This window comes from Callithrix jacchus, chromosome 22, assembly GCF_049354715.1.
Source record: "Callithrix jacchus isolate 240 chromosome 22, calJac240_pri, whole genome shotgun sequence".
Lineage (NCBI taxonomy): Eukaryota > Metazoa > Chordata > Mammalia > Primates > Cebidae > Callithrix > Callithrix jacchus.
The window spans coordinates 16,433,496-16,443,382 of NC_133523.1; the positions used below are offsets into that span (position 1 = coordinate 16,433,496).

The 9,887-nt window shown below is 49.1% G+C and overlaps 1 protein-coding gene across 1 annotated transcript in view; it reads right to left on the reverse strand.

Annotated features, from left to right (window-relative positions):
• The window catches only part of UNC13A (unc-13 homolog A), a 109,600-nt gene extending 105,625 nt beyond the window's left edge, over nucleotides 1-3,975 (reverse strand). Inside the window, exon 1 of the mRNA XM_054250575.2 lies at nucleotides 3,740-3,975. The gene's annotated coding sequence lies outside the window, so the exon portion shown is untranslated. The remainder of the gene's footprint in view (nucleotides 1-3,739) is intronic.
• Nucleotides 3,976-9,887: the final 5,912 nt, after the last annotated feature.

Sequence of the window (9,887 nt, forward strand, 5' to 3'; positions counted from 1 at the left end):
CTTCTCCCATCCTCTGGCCTGCAGCCTCCCTGGAAGTCTTTAATTTTTCCCACACATCTGCCCCGCACACGCTGTTCCCACAGCCAGGAACACCCTTTCCCCTCTCCTCTGGGATAAACTGCTTTATCCCCCTGTCTCTGCCGAGATGTCCACTTCTCCAGGAAACCTTTCCTGACTCCCAAAACTGGGTGGAAGAGGTCAGCTGCTCTTATCACATCAGATTTCATATTTGCCTCCCAAGCAGGCGGTAAGTTTCTTACAAGCCAGGTCTGGGTCTCAGAAAGCTTTGTCTCTCCATTGCCTCACATAGTAGGTACTCAAGAAACGTATGCTGAATGCATAATTAATAATCCATAATTAATGGATTCATCTGGTCTCAAAGATCGACTTGGGTACCTGGGGGCTTCCGGGGACTGTGAGACCTCTTCTCCCCAGTTCCTCTACCCAGGACATCTCCTGCACTCACCTCTTCTTCCAGCCCATTCATAATCACCTGGGGACTCTGTATCTGGTTCTGTCTCCCTCCGCCTGGAGGATCCTTGAGGCCAGGGGAGTGAGAGTAGCACAGAGGGGTTGGCTGGCAGTAGTGAGCAGGGGGGATTGTTAAGTAAATGAATGCGTCATCAGACTGGCAAACTCCTATGCACTTGTCAAAACCCTAATTGCAAAGACTCGTTTTTCAGAATAAGTTCCCTGTCTTTTCATAGTCCCCACTTCCCCAGCTCCTGGCTTCACCCTCTATCCCAGCCCTGATGTCACAGAGATGGGGGCCTCTGTGTCCAGCTGATCTTCCTCCAGACCGATGTCTCCTTGGGCACCAGGACTGAGACCACTTGCGTATTCCAGCATCACCCAGCTAGGAAAGTTGTCAGGGAGGGTTTATTGAATTAATGAATGACTGGATCTGTGGCAGGGCCTACAGTCAGTTGCCCTGGGTTCACATCCCAGTCAATGAACAGGCCACTGGATCTGTCCCTCGACGTCTCTGACCCTCACTTTCCAGGCTACGATATGTGTTTACTCAAAGCCCATGCCCCAGGTGGTTGCAAAGATGAAATGAACTAACACACAAATCTTGTGACTAAAGGGACATCAGGCCTCCTGGCATCTCAGACCAGGAGTGAATCGCACTCAGGACGAGCAGCTCTGTCCTTTCCACACCATTCCCGTGGCTGAATCGCACCATCACTAGCACCAGCACCCAGAACAGGAACATCGTCAACACAAGTGCTTAGTAAATGCTGATACACGGGGTTGCCCTGAGGGCGAGGCAAGGAGGCAAGAAAGGTGAATATGTGAAATCTGACAACCTGAGTGTGGCGCCGTAGCTCACACCTGTAATCCCTGAGCTTTGGGAGGCCGAGGCGGGAGGATTGCTTGAGCCCAGGAGTTTGAGACCAAGCTGGGCAACATAGTGAGACTACCGTCTCTATCAGAAAAAATTTTTTTTTCAAATTAGCTTGGCATGGTGCCACACACCTGTAGTCCCAGCTATTCAGGAGGCAGAGGCATGAAGATCACTTGACCCCAGGAAGTCAGGGATGCAGTGAGCCATGATCATGCTACTGCACTCCAGCCTGGGCAAGAGTGTGGCCTTGCCTCTTAAAAAAAAAAAAAAGGCTGGGCATGGTGGCTCAAGCCTGTAATCCCAGCACTTTGGGAGGCCGAGGCGGGCCAATCACATGAGGTCGGGAGCTCAAGACCAGTCTGGCCAACATGGTAAACCTAAACCCTGTCTCTACCAAAAATACAAAAATTCACCAGGCGTGGTGGCAGGCGCCTATAATCCCAGCTACTCGGGAGGCTGAGGTGGAAGTATCACTTGAACCTGGGAGGCAGAGTTTGTAGTGAGCCAAGATCATGCAAGACTCTTTCTAAAAAAAAAAAAAGATCTAGGCCAGGCATGGTGGCTCACGCCTGCAATCCTAGCTCTTTGGGAGGCCGAGGCAGGGGAATTATGAGCCCAGGAGTTCAAGACGAGCCTGGGCAACACAGCGAAACTCCGTCTCTACTTTAGTATTTTAGTAAAAATACAAAAATTAGCCAGGTATAATGGTGAGATGCCACTGCACTCCAGCCTGGGTGACAAAGTGAGACCCTGTCTCAAAAAACAAAAAAATCTGACAACTGGAAGGCTGGTGAGGACGTGAGGGAGGAAACACTCCAGATATTTGTTAATCCAGCTATTCCGACCCTGGGCACTCACCAGAGTGAAAGGGTGTATATTCACCAAAAGATATGTATAAAAAAGCTTAAAACAGCTCTTTCCTCAAAGATTTTTTGGGACATAGGATCTCATTATGTTGCCCAGTCTGGTCTCGAACTTCTGGCCTCCAGCAATCCTCCTGCCTTGGCCTCCCAAAGTGCTGGAATTATAGGCATGAGCCCCCACGCCTGGCCCTCAAAACAACTTCATCCACGATTGTCAACACCTTGTTTAGGCTCAGAAAACAATACCCCCAAAATGAAGGTCTCAGAAACAAGAGATTTTCTCTGATCTCACCCTATCCTGTCTCCAAGGCCCATTCTTTCCCCACGCTTACCACAGAGACTAGAATCCTTTTTCCTCAAAATAGGACATTGAAACCAGAACCGCCGGGCGCGGTGGCTCACGCCTGTAATCCCAGCACTTTGGGAGGCCGAGGCGGGTGGATCACGAGGTCAAGAGATCGAGACCATCCTGGTCAACATGGTGAAACCCCGTCTCTACTAAAAATACAAAAAATTAGCTGGGCATGGTGGTGCGTGCCTGTAATCCCAGCTACTCGGGAGGCTGAGGCAGGAGAACTGCCTGAACCCAGGAGGCGGAGGTTGTGGTGAGCCGAGATGGCGCCATTGCACTCCAGCCTGGGTAACAAGAGCGAAATTCCGTCTCAAAAAAAAAAAAAAAGAAAAGAAAAATAAGAAACCAGAACTGCTTTTCCCCAGAACCAGCCATAAACCCTAAAAATATGACTAACTTTCTGAGCAACCTGGTTTTGTTAAAATATACACACACACACACACACACATATATACATATACATATACATATACATATACATATACATATACATATACATATACATATACATATATATATGATGAACTTGCCCTCTGCCCTTCTGTGTAAAAGCTGGCCATAAAGAAATTGGCCATGTGGCCAGATGCAGTGGCTCATGCCTGTAATCCCAGCACTTTGGGAGGCTGAGGTGGGTGGATCACGAGTTCAAGATCATCCTGGCTAACATGGTAAAACCCTGTCTCTACTAAAATACAAAAAAATTAGCCGGGTGTGGTAGCGCATGCCTGTAGTCCCAGCTACTCAGGAGGCTGAGGCAGGGGAATTGCTTGAATCTGGGCGGCAGAGTATGCCATGAGCCAAGATTGTGCCACTGCACTATAGCCTCGCTGACAGAGCAAGATTCCGTCTCAAAAAATAAGAAGAAATTGGCCAGGTGCAGTGGTTCACACCTGTAATCCCAACACTTTGGGAGGCCAAGGCAGGTGGATTGTTTGAGGTCAGGAATTGGAGACCAGCCTGACCAACATGGTGAAACTCCATCTCTACTAAAAGTACAAAAAAATTAGCCAGGCACAGTGGCGTGCACCTGTAATCCCAGCTACTCAGGAGGCTGAGGCAGGAGAGTGGTTTGAACCTGGGAGGCAGAAGTTGCAGTGAGCCGAGAGCGTGCCACTGCACTCCAGCCTGGGCAAAAGAGTGAGACTCTGTTGAAAAAAAAAAAAAAATCTAACCTACCTCATTTGTACGTCATAAGATCCCCATTCCAGCGAAGGTCCTGCCCTGTACCCGGAAGGAAGAAATGCTGCTCCGAGAGCCGAGAAGAATCCAGACAGACAGGCCTTGCAGGGCTTCCCCACCCCGTCTCTGCTCGTTGACACTACCTTTTTTGCCCAATCTCTGTTTTTTATTTTGGTTTTTGGAGACAGAATCTTGTTCTGTCACCCAGGGCAGTGACGTGATCTCGGCTCACTGAAAACTCCTCCTCCGGAAGGCAAGTGATTCTCCTGCGTCAGCCTCCCACGTAGCTGGGATTGCAGGCACCCACCACCACTCCCGGCTAATGTTTGTATTTGTAGTAGAGACAGGGGTTCACCATATTAGCCAGGCTGGTCTCGAACTCTTGATCTCAGGTGATCCACCCGCCTCAGCCTCAAAAAATACTGGGATTACAGGCGTGAGCCTCCACACCTGGCCAGCCCAATGTTATTTCTACAGCACTGCCCATACTTTGTAAAACCAACATTAAAATAGACACCTTCCGCTGTGGCTTGGGGGGCTTCATTCGGAAGGTTCCCACGTACACATTAAATAAACTTGAATGCCTTTTTTCCTAGTTATCAATTAGCCTCATAGCAATGACTTTTCATGAACCTTCAGAAGGTCAAGGAGAACTTAGCCCCTTAATTCCTGCAACCTGGAAATAACCCAAATGCCCACCAAGAGGTGAATGGATAAATAGTGAAAAATTGGTACCCAGTGGCAATAAATTTTTTTTTATTTTTTTGAGACAGAGTCTTACTCTGTCACCCAGGCTGGAGTGCAGTGACATGATCTTGACTCACTTCAATCTCTGCCTCCTGGTTTCAAGTGATTCTCCTGCCTCAGTCCCCCAAGTAGCTGAGATTAAGGCACCCACCACCACACCCAGGTAATTTTTGTATTTTTAGTAGAGACGAGGTTTCACCATGTTGGCCAGGCTGGTCTCGCACTCCTGACCTTGTGACCCGCCCACCTTGGCCTTCCAAAGTGCTGGGATTTACAGGCATGAGCCACCGCATCTGGCCATCCCACCATTGTTTTTAAAAGAAAAACCCCACGGAAGTGTTGGTGAGGATGTGGGGCTATTGGAACTCCCATAGAGTGCTGGTGGGAGGCTGAAATGGTACAGCTGGTGTGAAACACAGTCTGGCCGTTCCGCAAAAAGCTAAACACAAGCCAGGTGCTTCGGCTCATACCAGTCATCCTAACACTTTGGAAGGCCAAGGTGGGAGGATCGCTTGAGGCCAGGAGTTCAAGAGCAGCCTGGGGAATGTAGCAAGTCTCCATCTCTAAAAAAAAATAATTAAAAATTAAAGGACTGGGCGCAGTGGCTCATGCCTGTAATTCCAGCACTTTGGGTGGCCAAAGTGGGTGGATCATGGGTCAGGAGTTCGAGACCAGCCTGACCAACATGGAGAAACCCCAACTATACTAAAAATACAAAATTAGCTGGGTGTGGTAGCGCATGCCTGTAATCCCAGTTACTCAGGAGGCTGAGGCAGGAGAATCGCTTGAATCCGGAAGGTGGAGGTTGGGGTGAGCTGAGATCATGCCCTTACACTCCAGCCTGGGCAACAAGAGCAAAACTCCATCTACAAAAAAAAAAAAAAAAAATTAGATTAGCCAGGTATGGTGGCCATGCACCAGCCTGGCCGTGAACTACTGGGCTCAAGAGATCCTCCTGCCTTGGCCTCCTAAAGTGCTAGGATTACAGTCATGAACCACTGGTCCCAGCTCCTCGGGAGGCTGGGGTGGGAGGATTGTTTAGAGCTTGGGAGATCAAGGCTACTGTGAGCCATGGATGTACCACTGCACACCAGCATGGGCCACAGCGGGAGACCCTGTTGAAAAAGAGGAAACAAAAGCTAAACATACAGTTACCATATGATCAAACATTCCACCTCCAGGTATGAACCACAAGAATGGAAAATGGGTGCTCAGCCTGGTGCGGTAGCTCACACCTGTAATCCCAGCACTTTGGGAGGCTGAGGTGGGCCAATCACCTGAGGACAGGAGTTCGAGACCAGCCTGGCCAACATGGTAAAACCCTGTCTCTACTAAAAAGACAAAAATTAGCCAGCCATGGTGGTGTGGGCCTGTGGTCCCGGCTACTTGAGAGGCTGAGGCAGGAGAATCGCTTGAACCCGGGAGGAGAGGTTGCAGTGAGCTGAGATCGTGCCACTGCACTCCAGCCTGGGTGACGAAGTGAGACTCCATCACAAAAAAGAAAGGAAGGAAGGAAGGGAGGGAGGGAGGGAGGGAGGGAGGGAGGGAGGGAGGGAGGGAAGGAGGGAGGGAGGGAAAGAGAAGAAAGAAAGGAAAGAAAGAAAGAACAGAGGGAAGGGGGGAAGGAAGGGAGGGAGAAAGAATATGGGCACTCCAACAAAAACTTGGACAAAAATGTTCACGGCAAAAATTAGCCAAAAGGTGGAATCACAAGAGCCAATAATCATGCTAGCCAAAAGGTGGGAACAACCCAATGTTTATTAACAGATGAATGGACGAAGAAACGTGGCCCATCCACACACAGGAATATTACTCAGCCAGGAAAAGGGAATAACGCACAGACACGGGCTGCAACGTGAGTGAAGCTGGAAAACACTGTGCTGTGTGAAGGAAGTCAGCTGCTAAGGGTCACCTACTCCAGGAAATGCCAAGAATGGGCAAATCCTTGGGACAGGAGGCTGACTTATGGTTGTGAGGGACTGGGGGAGCTGTATCAGGGAGTGACTGCTGATGAGGACAATGTTACTTTTCTTTCCTTTTTAAAAAATTTTCACTTAAAAAATTCTAGGCTGGGCATGGTGGTTCGTACCTGTAATCCCAGCACTTTGGGAGGCTGAGGCGGAAAGATCACCTGAGATTAGGAGTTTGAGACCAGCCTGCCCAACATGGTGAAACCCCTCTACTAAAAACACAAAAATTCGCCGGGCGGGGTGGTGCATGCCTGTAATCCCAGCCACTCAGGAGGCTGAAGCAGAAGAATCACTTGAACCCAGGAGGCAGAGGTTGCAGTGAGCCGAGATCATGCCACTGCACTCCAGCCTGGATGACAAAGCAAGACTCCATCTCAAAAAAAAAAAAATCTGAATAGAGATAGGGTTTCCTTATGTTGTCCAGCCTGATCTCGAACTCCTGAGCTCAAGAGATCCTCCTGCCTCTGCCTCCCACAGTGCTAGGATTACAGGCATGAACTACCACGCCTGGCCTAGGGCCGAGTTTTTTTTGAGAGGATGGAAGTATTCTGGAACTAGATATTAGTGAGAATGGCACGACATCGTGAATGTTGTGAATGCACTCAATGTCACTGATTTGTACACTGTAAAATGGTCAAAATGGAGGCCAGGTGCAGTGATTTATGCCTGTAATCCCAGCACTTTGGGAGGCTGAGGCAGGTGGATCACATGAGTTCAGGAGTTTGAGACAAGCCTGGGCAATATGGCAAAATGCCATCTCTACAAAAAATATAAAAATTAACCAGCAGTGGTGGCTTGCACCTGTAGTTCCAGCTAGTCAGGAGGCTCAGGTGGGAGGATCACTTGAGCCCTGGAGGCAGAGGTTGTAGTGAGCTGAGATTGGGCCACTGCATTCCAGCCTGGATGATGGAGTGAGACCATGTCTTTAAAAAAAAAAAAAAAAGAGGCTGGGTGCGGCGGCTCATGCCTGTAATCCCAGCACTTTGGGAGGCTGAGGCAGGTGGATCACCTGAGGTTGGGAGTTCGAGACCAGGCTGGCCAACATGGAGAAATCCTGTCTCTACTAAAAATACAAAAATTTGCTAGGCGAGGTAGCAGGTGCCTGCAATCTCAGCTACTCGGGAGGCTGAGGCAGGAGGATCACAACCCAAGAAACACCCCTCCAGTGATGGAGAGGGGTCAGGGCAGAACCCACCTGAGGGCCGGGGATGTACTAGATTCTGGCTAAAGGATTGTCATTGCATTAAGCTCCTGACATTCATGAATGTGACCATGTCAAGCAATTCCACTTCCAAGTACAAACCATGAGAATTGAAAATGGGTATTCAGCAGGGTGAGGTGTCTCATGCCTGTAATCCCAGCACTTTGGGAGGCTGAGGTGAGTATCTATCTATCTATCTATCTATCTATCTATCTATCTATCTATCTATCTATGTTCTCTCTCCCTCTCTACATATGTGTGTGTATGTGTGTGTGTATATATATATATGCGCCCCACTTCTCTCTTTCTAAGAGAGCAGTGAGCTGAGATAATGCCATGATCTTTCTCTGAGAGAGAGAGAGAGAGAGAGAAACAGAGAGAGAGAGAGAGTGTGTCCATTCTGTCACCCAGGCTGGGCTGGAGTGCAGTGACGTGATCTCAGTTCATTGCAATCTCCACATTCCAGGCTCAAGTGATCCTCCCACCTAAGCCTCCCGACTGGCTGAAATTACAGGTGCCCACTGCCACACCTGGCTAATTTTTGTATTTTTAGTAGAGATAGAGTTTCACTAGGTTGGCCAGGCTGGTGTCAACCTCCTGACCTCAAGTGATCCACCTGCCTCACCTCCAAAAAATATTGGGATTACAGTTGTGAGCCACTACCCTCAGCCCATGTCTATAGTAAATCTCAACAAAAAATGTTAAAATGAGAAAATAATTGCCAGGAGAAGCAGATGAGAACATCCCAGAATCCTGAGAGCCCAGGGTTCCATTTCCCCCATGAATGTCATCATCTGACCCCTCTGGGGATGGTGACCTTGAAACAGTCATGGAGCTGGGCCAGAGATCAAAGACCTCAGTCCCATGCCTGGGATTTGGGCAGTGGTCCCAGAGGCATCTCAATTGCTAGGGAAACGCTCCCCACTTGCCCCACACCAGAGTCCTCAAGGCTGGGAGATGCTTTGCTTTGGGACAAGAAAACCTTATGGCTCCAGACACCCAGGACATGTTTTAAATGAGACGAAGTCTCACTCTGTCACCCAGGCTGGAGTGCAGTGGCACGGTCTCAGCTCACTGCCACCTCCACCTCCCTGGTTCAAGCAATTCTCCTGCCTCAGCCTCTGGAGTAGCTGGGACTACAGGCACGCGCCACCACACCTGGCTAATTTTTTTTTTTTTTTTTTTTTTTTTTTTTTTTTTTTTCAGAAAAGACGGAGTTTCACCGTGTTAGCCAGGATGGTCTCAATCTCCTGATCTCGTGATCCACCCACCTTGGCTTCCCAAAGTGCTGGGATTACAGGCGCCCGGCCACGACACTCAGGACTTTATTCCCCAAAAATGTAGTAGGGGATACTTTCACCCCAAAATCAGATCCCCCAGTAGAGACATTTCTTCGCACCTCAGGCCCTTTAAGACCAACTATTACTAGAATGAATAGCCACAGGCTGGTGCAGTGGCCCATACTTGTAATCCCAGCAGTTTGGAGGCCAAGTGGGGCAGATCACTTGAGGTCAGGAGTTCGAGACCAGCCTGGCCAACATGGTGAGACTTCATGTCTCTACTTAAAATACAAAACTTAGCAGGGCAAGGTGGTGGGTGCCTGTAATCCCAGATACTCAGGAGGCTGAGGCAGGAGAATCCCTTGAACCCGGGAAGTGGAACTTACAGTGAGCTGAGGTCACGCCACTGCACTCCAGCCTAGGTGACAGAATGAGATTCCATATCAAAAAAAAAAAAAAGTACCAACAATTATAACTCACAGCATAGGCAGAAGAAAGTGGAAGTGGATAGAGTTCCATTCAGAAGCTCTTGGGTTCAAACCCTGGACCCATCCATAAATATACAAGGAAGAAGTGAATGAATGAATGAGTGAATGGTGGACAAATAGGCCTTTCAGCCCATTCCAAAAGACTTTATCATATCCCTTCCCGGATGCCCAAGCCTTGTGTTGCACAAGGCCAGGGCCCCAGAGAGGCCTCAGGCTTCCAAAATGTTCCAGCCTTTTAGGGGAGATAGTACCCAACAGAGATACTCCCACCGCCATTACTGCTCACAGCAATAACATAAGCAATCACAGGGACACAGGGAAGGGAGCCAAGGGGGAGGGACAAGGATAGAGGAAGGATGCCAGAAGCAAAAAGAGAGAGAGGAAGTGGAGTGCAAGAATGGTAGACGGCACGTGGCCAGCCGCTGTTACACACCAGCCAGGGAGGAAGTTGGGCTGAAC